Source organism: Gavialis gangeticus, unplaced genomic scaffold (assembly GCF_001723915.1).
Source record: "Gavialis gangeticus isolate Ggan-Ray unplaced genomic scaffold, GavGan_comp1, whole genome shotgun sequence".
In the NCBI taxonomy this organism is placed as follows: Eukaryota; Metazoa; Chordata; order Crocodylia; family Gavialidae; genus Gavialis; species Gavialis gangeticus.
The window spans coordinates 9,598,813-9,613,710 of record NW_017729004.1 but is presented as its reverse complement, the minus strand read 5'-3'; positions in this window follow the sequence as shown (position 1 = coordinate 9,613,710).

The window sequence follows — 14,898 nt, the reverse complement described above, 5'->3', positions numbered from 1 at the left end:
AAACCAGTCCTGGGGTACTGGCTATTCTGGGGTGCATATGAATATGGCTTCATTCTCTCGCCTTGGTTTTGATCAAAAATCCTGTCCCGCGGCTGAGTAACACCCCCTGCTAAAGTTTCACTGAAGCAAGAACCGTGCCCCAGAATGGTTTCAGTCTGAACCGGCGCTGTCCAGAGGAAAAAAAGACACGTCCCAGAAAAATTCCCAACCAGCTCTAGCCAGGATGACACTGACCTGCACATCTGCATCAGGAAGGACTTTTCCCCCTAGGTCAGACTGACACGGACAGTGGGGATTTTGCCATCTTCTGAATCGTGGTACTGGGTCCTTTCCCCAGAATCTCTCAAGCATATATTAAACGACTTCCCTACCATTGCAGTGGCCGGATGTCCAGTCCTACACCCCTCATTGCAAAAGGCCAGGTTGGAGAGCCTAGTGGTATCACTCGTGGAGGTGGAACGAGACCCTCATCAATGCATTGCTGGGCTTTGAGGATAAAACCCTATTGGGCATTGCTGGGTTATCAAAGTGATTTGAGCACAGACTGGAAATGGTTGTAAATCAGAGAGGGTTTAACTAAGCCTCTGTGCTGAAAGCCATCGGCACTTTGATGCCATACTCCTATCTCTGTAACCACAGGCGTCAGAGCCGCATCACACAAGATGCTTTTACAATGCCCGGCCCCTTGAAAAGCAGGACGCATCTCAAAGAGGACGCATTACTGATTCTTGCCCCCCAAGCAAGACATCTCTCAACTGGTTCATTTTCCCAGCTACAGTGCCCGCAGAGGAGAGCGTGCATTTCTAGCTATGAGGGTCAAGCTACCAATTTTGCAAGGGAACAATGCTGATTAATGAACAGAATGGTGTTCTGGGACTCTGCGTCCGTCCCCCAGCATTTTCTCTGTCTTGGCTATTTATATTGCAATCTCTGTCTGTCTGTCTCTCCGACAGTCAGACCAAAAGCCCAGATCAGGGCTCAGAACACAAGGCACCTGACTCTTTGGACCAATTTTTAACTCACCAGCCACACAGCATGCATCTCCCCCACTATTTTTTTCAGCTGAAGCTATTTCAGAAATGCTGAAACACTTAATTCCACCACTTTCAAAATAAATGTCCCAAATTTCCATTGCGAAGCAATGTTTCACTTTGAAATCTACCTTCCTAGAAATGAAATAAAACACCCTGCTCAGCCTGAAGCAAATTTTGCAGAGGGTTTATTTGATGACAGTGACAAAACTGAAAAAAAAAATTACACCAACACAAAAATCATTTATTTCCCTTGATTTTTCAGGTCACCTGCCAACCCCCCCCCCTTCCCCCCCAAAAAACCCAACAAGTGACTGCAGAGCTTCCTAAGGTCCTACTGGAATTCAAACAAATAAATGGTAAAAGAAAGGTACAGAAACAGCAAATTAACCATCCAGAGGTAAACCTGGAAGAAGGTAGCCTCGATGCATAAGTCAGCACCCTGATCTGAACATCCAAACTCACTTCTAGCCGGGTTTCTTATCTAAAAACTGTTCTTGGATAGCTTCCCTAGCTCCAGCCCACCAAGTCTTTGCCCTGGCTAGATCCTGATCATTGCCATCTGACTCTTTCAGCATCAAACACAGCTACAAGAATGTAACAAAGCAAATTCAATTACACACCAGACTCGAGGGAGTTATTTTAACTGTTGCCACCGATTCAGAGGGAGCGAGAAGCGGCTCACACCGCACCGCTCCATGGTGCATCTGACACCCGCACCACGGTTGTTGAGAACTCACGGGTTGCTAGGAAACAGTTCTGCCCTCGTAATGATGCATCAGCCAATGCAAGTTTGTGTTGCTTGAGCCCCAAACTGGAAAAGACTATGGAGACACAACAGTTAAGGCGGTGGCTATGTGTACGTGTAACGATTTAGAAAAGCAACCCGGCATGCAGAAGTATGGAAGTTGAGATGACGGGCAGGTGGATAAATAACCAGACACACTTAACTAGCCTCTTAACTAGGAGGCGCATGTCTAAACTATAGGAATGCATATTCCAACGCTAACCTTAACGTAGACCTCAGCATCATGCCCCCAGGCTAAATGAGGACCCCTGTTGTATACTCCTGCATTTCTAATGTAACGTACAGTTTTTACACCTTCCAGGCCGTGGCCAACCGATTCAACCACATGGTGTCTTTCCACTCACTCACCCACGATACCTAAACATGGCAAAATCTTACCGTTTGCCCAAGGACCGAGCCTCCACTCCACCAAAAAGAGATCACAACATGCAACATTTTATTCTCAATACTGAGCGTGGCGACAGAGGCACTAACTGCGCAGTAGACTAATTCTACTGGGCATTAGCGCATCGTGGCAAAAACCATGTCAATGGGCTAATGTGCAACAGAATCAGTTCGCTAGGCATTAGCATCACTAAAAAGATATGCACCAGCACTACTGCGCAGTAATGCCAGTTACTGCACATTTGAGTTAGTACCTGTTATTATAGGTACTCAACATGCAGTAACTATGGTGCATTAATGCACGTGGAGATGTGTCCCCTCAGTCAAAAAACTCTAGCTTACCCCATACGCTAGCAGGCAGCAAGCCCAATTTGCCCCTTCCAGCATCCAGTATAAATATCTGCATATATCTTCCCTCTTTCTTCTCCCACTCAAAGACAGATACACCTGTACTCCATACACATACGTTGTCTTTCTCTCAACCCATTCACATACACAGCATAAGTGGCAAAACTTGAAAGTACATCATTCATAAAAAGACACTAGCCAGAATACTTGAATTACTAAAGATGACTTCTTATAATGTCAGATGTTCTCAATGATTTCCAAAACTGAAATAGGTTTATTCGTAACAGAACGGTGATGAGATGCTGGAGAAGGAAGTGTTTTTTAAATGTGACTTTACAGGTTTATGAACTATGTGTGCATTTGGATAATAACCTTTGTTTGGTTGCTCTTTTCCTTCCTTTTATACAAACTGGTTCCTTCACAAGTAACAAGGAAGGTTTTTTATAAAAGGGTACAACTGGAAGTTAGGTATCTAACCCACTTTTGAAAATCTCCTCCAATGTTCCCTTCTGGTATCATGAAATGTAGAGCTAATTAGGTCTCATCTTCAAGGCAGTGGGAATACACACCAGAGTGGTAATTCATTCAAAGACTGCTAGGGGCTGCAAGGGACCTGCCAATGCTAATGATAGCATCCAGCTCTTTCCAAAAATTATTATTTTACCAGCTTGTTTTTGCACTGCTGGTGGTACTGCAGAGAAGAGTCCAGGATTGGTCATTATTGTAGACACAAGTGAAGGATTTGTCCGGTATTCTTGCTTCAGAACAGCCAGCAGTAAGCCCCGTGAGCTCAAAGTTATTTTCCGGTTAGACTTGATACAAAACATGAGTCCTGAACTAGAAGGCACATAGGACACCTCGATGGTAAAGCACAGGGGTGTCAAACTCATGCACTCCTTTGGCCCAGATCCAGACCACAGGGCTCCTTGCAGGCTGGATCCAGATGTGGTAGTGGGGCAAGTAGCAATGACCGCAGGGGTTAGCACAGCCATCACTCATTCTCTGTCCCCCTCTGTATGCCAGATGTCGGTGGTGGTCCCTGCCCTGCTTACCCCAGCCCCTGTAGGATCCTCATGGGCTGGACAACACAGCTCAGCAGGACATAATGACACCCCTGGTAGGGCAAAAAGCACTCGGACACCGCAATGAGGTCACCATGTAGGAGTCTGTGGGGGGAAGCACACCAAGCACATCTATAATAGAAACATCAGACAACATGTACACAGGGCCACACTGATACTTTTTCAAATGATGATTAGTACCATCTTCCACAAGTCTACCCTTCGAAGCAAACAGAATTACATGTCCAATACAGTACAATCCATTTAATCAAAATCTGTTTCTTAGATTCATTCATGTGCATGGGGAAGACAATGCATAATGTGCAGAGTTGCAAATGTTGTAATTTAAAGATAGGTGGATATTAAATGTCAGTAAATACAGCTCTCTCCGTTTCAGCAGGCTGGATCTTTTTTTTTTTTTGGTTAAGAAAAGACAAGTTCTTTACCATCACAACTGAAATATGACTGTAGCATGCAAGACAAACATTCAAAAGGCAGATTTGTAGTGATGACTCCACAGCTTTGCTGATGTTAGAAAATATTTACTGCGGGTGTAAAAAGATTCTAATAGCATAAATAATATATGGCTTCTAACTACATGCTGATATATTTTATCCAGAGCATTAATACACTTGTCATTCTCTGCAGCTATAAAAGCTATACAAGCGAATCATATGACATGAAGCAAACAATGAGACATTGCAGGAGGATTATAAGAACGCACTGAAAAAAACAACACAACCACCCTGACACATTGGTGAAGTGCCAAGATTTTTTTTTTAAAGATGCTTTAAATGAACATGCAAAAAAAGAGAGAAAGAGAGAGAAAAATATGTTGTAAAAGAACGGTCAAAGCCATCCCAATTGAATATTTATGCATTTATATAGTGGCAGCAGCAAGGTAAGTTCCATATGGACCTATATAAAGAAAAGGACCCAGACCCTCAGCCAATGTAAATATGATTTATATGAGCTGAAGTCCACTCTGAAGTGTAAAATATATTTACGCAACAAATCAAAGAGAAGTTACAGCAAGCCCAAATGGTTAGTACATGCCTTATTAGCTCTATTGGGGTTTTGTTTGCAATGGGAGTGGTGTTTGATCAGCGTGGGATCAGAATGCCTTAGCTTGTCTGCTATGAAGGTAAATATATTTTTTTTGTTAGTTAGAGATACCTGCCTGACCACCCACTGAGGAGTCAGCACTGCAGCTTTTTGCATAGTTAGACTAAATGTCACCAGTGTTTCTGCTGCTTTGCCTACCACACCCAAATGAACTGTGATTGTACCAATGCCATCTCGGGAAACCTGGTCAGCTATCCCATGATGCCTCAACAGGCTGCAGGTGGAAAGTTTTGGGAATGGCTGGCATGGAAACACCAATTTAAGTCGGTGCAATCTTCTACTGCACCTAGTCTAAACATGGCACAAGAGAAAGTCTGGGTGCTAAAGAGTTCACAGTCAACACCAGCGTAATTAGGGGTGGGTGAATGGGGCACCAGCCCTTGGCACTGATTAAAAGGGGGCACCAGAATGGCAGCCCCTGGCAAACCTCCCAGTAGCAGCATTAGCAGCTTTACACCCCCTGCTCTTGTGCCCAGTGCACCAAAAATGATAGTTATGACTCTGCAATCCAAACAGGCAAGACAGGCATAGAATAGCGGTGGGAGCAGAGAAGTGAAATGACTTGCCCAAGGCCACACAGCCAGTCAGTGGCAGTGCTGGGAAGAGACCCAGAGCATCCCTTGTTCTCACCCACTACGCTGTCCACGGACGCATGTCATCTCGCAACCTCTCTTCTGGCAGAAGTTTCCTGCCACCATCTCTATCTACGTGAGACTGTACGTGTGCGAGCCCCAGGCTGGCAGTGTGCATCAGTGACAGAAACAAAACAAATCGACTGTAAAATGAAAAGTGCCCCATTGAGCTCCGAATGTGGAAATGCCGGCAACACACTGAGATGTACTCACAGATTCTGCTTGCTACATTTTATATAATTGTGTTTTTTTAATAAAAACAGATAAAAGGAGAACACCAGATAACAGATCTATTTCCTCATCAATAGCCAGCTGCGTATTATAAGGACTCAGGGGCAGTTGGAGGCAGCAAAGAAAATTCTTGGAGATTAAATAGGGGGAAAAACATAAACACACCCACAGCTATATCAATTTTTGATAAAATAAGCTCGTTGTTCTCAATGCATCTCTCTTGCAGCTATGTAGGAGCTGATCAGGCTGGAGGACAAGCTGGATAAATTTAATGTATGGGGTAGACAACACCATAGAGGCGGCAGTACTGAGAACATTAACGGAGAACCTAATTACCACCCCCCAAATGGGACTAGGTAGGCAATTAAAAACAGCAGTCTAGGCAGAGTGGGAGCATGTCAATGGGCATTTGTGGCCAAGTGTGACAGCAGTCCTTTTTCACTCCCCAACTCTGTCTTTACAATTTTGGGGCTCACCCCTCTTGGGATAATGCATACCCAGGTTTGGGTTCATTAGTTTGTCTCCTTTGCCATCAAAGACACCCAGCTCCTTAAGGCTAAGATAGCTGCCGGTGCTACTTGCTCACTTTGGGTATGTATCTTACTTAATTTAGGGTTAGGTCGATGGCCTAAGTGGCAATCTGTTCACATATTTGGGGAGGTTAGATCAGGCAAAAAATGACCAACTGATCTAACTTAGTTCACCCACGTGTGGACCTTACACCTATACTAACCTCATTAGGGTTAGGCTGACCTTAGTGCCAATCTGTACAGATGTTCGGGAAGGTTAGATTGGGCAAAAACTAGCTAGCCTGACTTCAGTTCAACTAGACAGTGAACTATTCAGACTGAGCTAACGCATGCCCAATTTAACCCAATGTGTACCAGCACAGCCACAGACAGATAACGCCCTGCACATCTGCTGCCCCCCTGCCCCCATTCACCCCAGCTTACTTAGCTCATGTTCCCAGCATGGCTCCCAGCACCAGAGAATGTGTGTACACATGGGACCTGATCTACAATCACCCAGCTTAAAGTGGGCTGTGTGACTGTAGGTACACACGTACATGTTTGCAGCACAGAAACCCCAGTTGCTTGCCCCAGACCCGGGACTGTGCTTTTCCTGCCCTCCTCTCCCACCCTGACAAGGCTATCTTGACCACCCCAAATGGACAGCCATTCCCCCGCATGGACCCACCAGTCCCCCCCCAAACCCACCAACACCCCTCGGCAAACCCCCTAGCTCCCCCAATCCTGCCTGCCCCTCTCCCCACCCTGACTTATTTTGGGCTCCCAACATTGATGAAAGTCTGTACACCCGGCCCCCCATCTACAATCACATTGCTCAAAGTGGCATGTTGTGGATCAGCTTCGGGGAATGTCTGTGTGTAGCCTCTGTCTTACTACTGAAGCAAGCCTGCAGCCAACCTTTTCCTCTGCAGGTATCGGCTGTGGTTTTGCTCCTTACTCCACTGCCTTCTTGTCGGTTCTTGCAGAAAGGGGAAGATCTGGACCTTAGCAACTGGCACTAGACTGATAAAGCTTTTATAGGGAAAACAGGGGGTTCAAATCGGAAACAAAACAGAGGAGCTCCCCCAGGTGATGGAATCCAATCCCATGCTCTTGTAGGCAGCCACATCCTATAATCAAGTGACCACACCAATTTATCAAGCATGTAGTGAGGGGGAGTAGGAAGGGGGGAGGCTGTGGTTTGCATCCCCGAGCCCTTTCTAAGATTGCTAACCACAATCATTAACAAATAATGAGGTTTTAAAAAAATAAATGCTGGTGGGTTTTTTTTTTCTCTCCTTTTGTTTTCTGTACCTTCCAGCTGCCCCGGGGTCATGTTTGCAAGCTTTCTCTTGCCTGTCATGAGGGCTAGAAGTTGGCTTGTTTCATAACGAATGCCAAGGGTCTCATGCAATCTCTTGATTCAAGCAGCTGAGACTTTTAAAAAGGCATTAAAAAAATCACGACGCTTGTGATAAAAATCACAAGAGCGGAGAACACTGAATGTAGAGCAGTCTAATTTATCTCAGAGAAGTGACAAAAAAGGTCATTGGAAAATATCTTTGTGAGTCAAAGGTAACAATTATCTTCCACCGGAATGGCTTAACGGTATCTAGAGTAGGGATACAGTCCATTAAAAGCAAGGAAAACCTGCTATCCATTTGAATATTGTCTACCGCTAATTATGATGGTGAGGTTTTCTAAAATATTTCTCAGATGCACACATGCTCTGAATCAAGCATATACCATTTATAGTCTAGGAGATACAAAATGAACCTGCTGGCATTATCTCACTGTGCTTTTTTCATGCACCATGTAGAAAAGAAAACACACTATAAGACTTAAGATCATTAAAAGGGGCGCATCTTACAATCATATACTGGAAAAGCTTTTCTTGTCTGATGTTACCATAACAGGCTATTAAAAAGGGAAAAGAATAAAAGTCCAACTCCCTTATCACTATTATTTTCCTGCGCTCCTCCAAGCCGAGACAATGAAAACCAGTGATGGCAATTTCCTTTGCATTCGCTGTCAGCTTCACTTTCAGGTTCTTTGATATCAGTTCAACTGAGCACTGAAATTCATGTCTAAAGTTAAGTCGGTGTATAAGTTCTCCTGACTTCAAAACGTAAGCTATGGGGAGCGGCTAAATTGTGGGCCTGAGTGCTGCAGGGTTTGGGTTGAAACTACACACAACATTTGCTCGAAAACAGTGGTTTTAATTGGACTTCAACTGCTCTTCCAGTAAGCTATCGAGACCCTTCAGTTGCTAAATGTACATTTGGAGCCAGCTACAAATTGACTGAGTTCCTTTAATGAATGTAAAACAAAACAAAAAGGATCATTACAGAACAGTAAACAGCTTAATGCTTCATTGCATTTCGGTAACTCAGAGCCTACAATTTTATTTAGTGCTTAGGCCTGGAGGGCCAGACCCACACCCAACACACCACCCGAGTACAACAATCTCCTTAACTGGGGAGGGAGAATGAAGTAAAAAAGAATTTGCCAGAGTCAGGGCTGAACTCAGACCACAGAGCATCACTGAATCATAGACATTTAGGGTTGAAGGGACCTCAGGAGGTTACATCTAGTCCAACCCCCTGCTCAAAGCAGGACCAGCCCCAACGAGATCATCCCCAACCGGAGCTCTGTAGAATTAAAAACCTCCAAGGATGAAGACTGCACCAGCAATCTGGGTAATCTGTTCCAGTGCTACACCACTCTCCAAGTGAGAAAGTCTTTCCTAATATCCAACCTAAACTTGCCTTGCTGCAGCTTGAGCCCATTGCTCCTTGTTCTGCCATCTGCCCCCACTGAGAACAGTTCAGCTCCATCCTCTTTGCAACCTCCCTGCAGGAAGTTGAAGGCTGCTTTTAAGTCCTTTCTCAGTCCTCTCTTCTACGCACGAAATAAGCCCAGTTCCCTCAGCCTCTCCTCAGAAATCATGTGCATCAGCCCTCTAACCATTTTTGCTGCCCTCCGCTGGACTCTCTCCAACTTGCCCACATCTCTTCTATAACGGGGGGCACAAAACCCGACACCATACTGCAGATGTGGCCTCACCTGTGCAGAGTAGATGGAAAGAATCACTTTCCTCGATCTGCTGGCAATGCTCTTATTAATGCATCCCAGGATGCTGTTAGCTTTCTTGGCAACAAGGGCACACTGGTGGCTCATACCCAGCTGTTTGTCCACTGTCACCCCCGGGTCCTTTTCTGCAGAGCTGCTGCTTAGCTGGGTGGTCCCAAGCCTGTACGGTGCATGGGATTCTTCTGTCCTCGGTGCAGGACTTCGCATTTGTCCTTGTTGAACCTCATGAGATTTCTTTTGCCCCAACCCTCCAATTTGACTGAGTCACTCTGAATCCTAGCCCTACCCTCTAGTGTATCTACTACTCCCTGCAGCTTGGCGTCATCTGTGAACCTGCTGAGGGTGCACTGAATCCCATCTCTCAGACTGGCAATAAAGCTATTGAACAAAACCGAGCCCAGGACACTCCACTTGACACCAGCTGCCACCTACACCTCAAGCCATTGATGATCACTACCCATTGAGCCCAATGATCCAGTCTGCTTTCTACCCACCTTCCAGTCCATTCATCCAATCCATACGTCCTATGCTTGCTTGCAAGATTGCTGTGGGAGACCAAAAGTAAAGCCTTGCTAAAGTCAAGGTATGCCACATCCACTTGTCTCCCCACATCCACAGAGCCAGTCATCTCATCGGAAAAGGCAATAAGGTTGGTCAGGCATGACTTGCCCTTGGTGAATCCATGCTGACTCTTCCTAATCACCTTCTCCTCTTCCAAGTGCTTAGAAACGGATTCCTTGAGGATCTGCTCCATGATTTTTCCAGGGACTGAGGTGAGGCTGACTGGTCTGTAGATCCCTAGATCCTCCTTCTTCCCTTTCTTAAAGGTGGGCATTATATTTGCCCTTTTCCAGTCGTCTGGGACCTCCCCCAATTGCTATGAGTTTTCAAAGATGACATCTGCAATCTCATCAGCCAACTCCCTCAGCACCCTCAGGTGCATCCCATCCAGCTCCATGGACTTGTACACATCCAGCTTTTCTAAATAGCCCCTAACCCATTCCTTCACCACTGAGGGCTGCTCACCTCCCCCCAAAACTGTGCTGCCCTGTGCAGCAGTCTGGGAGCTGCCCTTGCTTGCAAAGACCAAGGTAACAAAGACACCCTCTCTGTGGCTGGAAGACAGAAGGCTTCAGTAGCCATTACAGTGTCCTTATGCTAAAATCCTGGCACAGAAATTAGCTTCCCCGTGTAAGACACACATACCAATTTTGTAGGGATGATTGTTGGGGGAAAGGTGCACATGCTATATAAGTAAATACAGAGAATCAGCTTAGATCCATTAGTTCCAATGTAAACCAATGGGGCAATGTTCTCCCGCTCCATTGCTTTACTCTGGAACCAGTGTAGACCAGCTGAGGATCAGTCCATTCAGCAGAAGACAATAATGTTGAATGAAAGTGAAATATGAGTTATTAAAAATAGATAATACTGCCTGTAGATATTAATAATAGTTGGTGCAAACAATTTTCTAATCCTGGAGACTAACACTTGCAGCTCATTTGACTTCCTGTTTCACACGCTATTTATTAATCCCATAATGAATAGGTTAATGTCCTTCTGTATTTGGTTAGCTATTTGCCTAATTAAAAAATAGACAGTGGGCACATCTACATATAAAATTAGTACTCCTGAATAAGCTCCAGTGCAGTTTGCACCAGAGCTCATTGCTCTCAGGTGCAGCCTTTACACGTACACCCAGGACCAAAGCACATTGAGCCAGGGCAGTGCACACCAAGCTGGCAGGGGGTCTTGGGGTCAGCCTGCCGACCCAGGGCTGCTCCACCCTGGCTCAGTGTGTTGCAAAGGGGCTGGCTGGAGCATGAGGGTGCTACAGTGCAGGGATCTGCTACAGGACTACAGCAGTAAATAACTGCACTGCAGGATAGGACTTGTGTCAGGCAGTACTGTCCTACGGCAGAATTAATTAGTTTACTCTGGCCTAACAGTGCTGCACGTGTAAATGGTGATGCTTTACTGCGGAGCTAATTAGTCAACTCCACGGTAAAGCTCATGTGTAGATGCCCCCGCAGTTTTAGTTAAATGTGGAGCGTTCTGGTTCCAACAGTTTGCAATTTAATCCTCTCTCATTCTTAACTGCCAACTTGACTTATAATTTCATTGCTAGAAGGAGACTGCTGATATTAAGGATCCTTCAAATTCCCAATCACTGCATTAACATGTTCAGAAATTCCTTCAGAAACAGCTGAAATAGCCTTTATGACATAGCTAACTCGAAATTTCCCTGAGCAGCTATATGTGTGTGTGGATGGATTTCTCTCCTGAAAATATCCCCATTGTCAGCCCTTCTTCCCTTCCAACAGCTAATATATTTATCAGGATCAGCATTTACAGACCAGGTTACACGCAGCAACCGTGTTCTGCTACAAGTGTTTGTTTGGCATAGTGATGTCCTTCTCTGCGGTCTGTTTAAAGAAGAATTAACTGCTGTTGACAAAGTAATTTATCCACAGCTATGAATGTCTGTACGCTCAGGAATACTCAACTCCAAGAATGAACATGTTCTCTTCACTTAAATTGCTTGTGTAAAAGTACTAAGTAGAACTATTGTATAAAGGACTCTTTCCTTCCACGCTTGCAAATAATCTATCCTCGACAGAAATAATGAAAAAATACACACACAGCATTCATCTAGCAATAGAGATACAATTTATATGAAGTACTCTGGAATTCTCTTGGACCAAAGGCAGAAAGAGATAAAAGAAATAAATCACTCTTAATTGGACTGGAAGTCCCTAGTTCTGAAATAAAACATATACTTTTCCCAGCATAACACATCATTGTTTGGCTTGCCAGGTAGAAATTTGGTTTTCTTATGCTGGCCGCTGGAGGTCTCCCATAATTTTCCATTAATGAAAAAGAAACATATTGGAAATGATGCCGAGGGGAAGCAGGGTAGGAGGAATGCTACCTGCACCACAAAGCCCGTGAGGCCAAGTCAGAGCATTCCTCATCTCATACATATGCACAAGATCTGCATATGTGCAATGGCAATTTTACTGCACTTGGTGTTTCTACAGCAAAAACAGCAACAGGAGCAGCGAGGCAGCATTTAACCGAACACGGACTGTCTTCTTAAATAAAAGACTATTGCACAGGGCCCAATTCAGATCAGCTTTATGGACACCAGATTATCAGAAAAGCAATTCAAATCAAGGGGGTTAGTCCCCGAGATTCCCTAGGAAGTCAATGGTGAGAGTCAGGCACCTCTGAAAGGGAATCCAGAGCACCCAGGTACTGAGCAGGGAGGCACTTAGTGCCAGCCTAGCACAGGGGTGCGTCTGAACCCTTGCCCCAGAGTTTAGCTACTGAGTCAGGCTGTACATGAGACCCACTGAGCCCAATGGGCAGGCACCTAATGGACTGGTAGTGCCCGCCTTCTGCATTATAGCTTAGTGATGACAACACTGACCCAAGACAGGACAAGCTGAGGTGCTAAGCTCCTCGCCTACCCACCGCTGCTACTTCCCAGAAGTGTGCCTTAGCCACTAAGCCACAGTGTTCCCACTGGGAACAGAAATCATGCTCTCACTGTGAGTCTGCTGTGGGCAACTAGCTCATCTGGTTTTCAAGGCTCCTACAGCTGTCCAATCTGCAATATGATGTATTTAGGGAGAAGCAAGGTGCCTAGCACCTCAAACTAGATTCACTTCTGTGCATGTGCGCCTAAGCCTATGCGCTAAGGGGGCTTTGCAGGATCAAATGGAGGCACCTACATTTAGTGAGTATCTAAGGGAAATCCCAATGCATTCCTCATCCAGGGCCCCACCACCAGATGATTCATTTGTTTCAGGTTTAGCTTTAATGGCCTGTGCTCTTCCACCCTTATTTCTTGAACGATGTCCCTAAACCGAAGGAGTTAACAGAGGGCTTCTATTTTCCCTCACAAGACAAACCCATAGCCATCCTGGTGGGGAATTTGCTCGCAAACCAGTTTTGGTATAAAACTGGATTTACTGAAAAGTGATTTTTTTTTCCTTTGCAGAAGTGGATCAGTTTTGATGAAAGGAGTCACAGGTCCAGGGTGGTATTTCTGGTCCAAGCCAGAGGCAGCCAGACCTCCCCAGCCAGGGTAACAGCACATGGGATGCGGGAAACACAGCTCCAAGTCTCTGCTCTACCCAGTCCAGACCAGGGCCCAGCATCTCCATCTCCCACATCCCAGAGGAGCCCCTGACCCCTGAGAAAGAGTCAGCCTATCTCTGTTCATCTTGCTCAATGAATATATACGAAGGATCCCTTCCAAGGAAGAGCCAGTTGCTTGGTTGCTCGAGCACTCACATGGGGCATATACAACCTCTGGTCTGAAGTAGGTGAACAAAGATCTGAGATGGGTTTTCATATGCCACGGATAAGCGCACCAACCACTGGGCTACTGGCTTTCTGTGGCTCACTCTCTCTCTCTCTCTCTCTCTCCATGTCCTCCTCATGTGCAATGGGAAAATATTTGTTACCTCGACTTTGTTGTGAGATGATACAACCATGCCCCCATCCTGCTCATCACAATGGGATAACTCTTGCAAGTATAATGGAATAAATCCAAAGGAAGTCAAGTGAGGTGCCTACAGCAAAAGCCTTCTTCCCACTAAATTGCAGGGGGCAGCTTTGAATAGCCGTCCCGGGCTTGCAGTCTCCCTCTTGGTGCTTCCAGAATACCCTGACGCAGGCAACAGCAAGGCAATTGGAGAATCTGGATTTGCTTATTCTCCATGACAGCCACTTCCTCCCTTGAATAGGAGACAGACAATAATACAGCTTGGATTCACTCAGGGTCACTTTAATTACTTGTTAATTATTTTTATAATTTTAAAGTCACATGGGAGTAGGAGGGTTGCCAGGTGACAGAGGAATGCGATTGAGAGAAGGGGAATTAAAGGTATTTGGTTTATAATGTGGACCAGGATTGCATGTCAATTGTCTTAGATTTAGAATAAACCCGGCAGCACAGTACAGAAATGAAACAAGATGCTGCTAATCAAACATTTCTGCTACTGAGCTGCTTATCTGACAGACATCCCAATCAGTGGCGTATTAGTTTTAATGCTATTTATTGCTCATATTTGACCCATATTTATCTCTTTTTTTTTTGCTTTTTATTCAGTTTCTCATGATGGTTTATATTTTGATTTTAGTAAGAGCCTGGATTTTAGTAGCAGCAGTAACAACACTAACTTCATTTTTTCTCTAAACTGTTTTTTTCTGTGATTCAACAAGCTCTGAACACACGTCTGCAGCCGAGTCCCATTGGTCTAACAGCTCTATAGGCAGGTGCTGCTCAGTTCACGAATGCCTGAAGGAAGGACCCTGCCATGCCAGGTGATGCACAGATTTACAGGAAGAGACAGTAAGACTTTAGTAAGAGCTATATCATTTTTCCCTCCGTTTTGGGGGTATATATTTTTCACTATATTTAAAATATATTTAGATGCACTTAAAATTAATATAGACAATCCTGGCTCATTTAAGCAGGTTTAAAACTCCTACCATCTTCAGAAGAAACGATGTGTGTGAAGTGTAAGATAGCTGTGCAAGCAAGCATGCATTTTATAGAAGAGTGAGGGGTCTTCTCCGGGATTTTGTAGAAACCTTCCTGTTAACCCTTGGCTCTGACTTACATTCACATCAAACCACAGTGGTGGAAAGATGCCTTTAAGC